Genomic DNA, 886 nt, shown 5'->3' on the forward strand with positions numbered 1-886 from the left:
TTGATACACCATCCAAGTGTAATTCATATCTTTACCATGCTGAAAGGGATATTCAATGTCTGTTTTTTTGCCATCTATCAGTAGGTGCCCTTCTTTGCAAGGCACTGGAAAACCTCACTGGTCTTTGTGTTTGAAATTCACTGCTAGACTGAGGTACCTTACAGATAATTGTATGTGTGGGGTACAGAGATGTGTCAAAAATCATGTTAAACACTATTATTGCACACAGAGTGAGTCCATGCAACTTATTAAGTGACTTGTTAAGCACATTTTTACTCTTGAATGTATTTAGGCTTGCCATAACAAAGGGGTTGAATACTTATTGACTCAAGACATTTCAGCTTATAATCTTTTATTAACTTGAAAAAATGTAGAAAAACATAACATTATGAGGTATTGTGTGTAGGCCAGTGACAAAAAATCTAAATGTAATCCATTTTAAATTCAGGCTGTAACACAACAAAATGTGGAAAAAGTCAAGGGGTTTGAATACCTTCTGAAGGCGTGTGTGTGTGTGTGTGTGTGTGTGTGTGTGTGTGTGTGTGTGTGTGTGTGTGTGTGTGTGTGTGTGTGTGTGTGTGTGTGTGTGTGTGTGTGTGTGTGTGTGTGTGTGTGTGTGTGTGTGTGTGCGTGTGCGTGCGTGTGTGCGTGTTACCTTTGATTTTCATTGCTTCAGGGAAACAACAGTAGCATTCATTTTTAGTCTTCAAACTGTCATCCCATTACATCACTGTCAACTACAATGAAAGACTTCTCTCTGACAGAAAGAAAGACCGTTTCAGTGGGTATGTTTTGTACGGTGTCCATATTAGGACATCCTCAGTCACCCCAGCTTCTTTTGACTCTGAGGATGTCCTAATATGGACAGTTTGAAGACTAAAAATTA

This window comes from Salmo salar, chromosome ssa01 (assembly GCF_905237065.1).
Source record: "Salmo salar chromosome ssa01, Ssal_v3.1, whole genome shotgun sequence".
In the NCBI taxonomy this organism is placed as follows: Eukaryota; Metazoa; Chordata; class Actinopteri; order Salmoniformes; family Salmonidae; genus Salmo; species Salmo salar.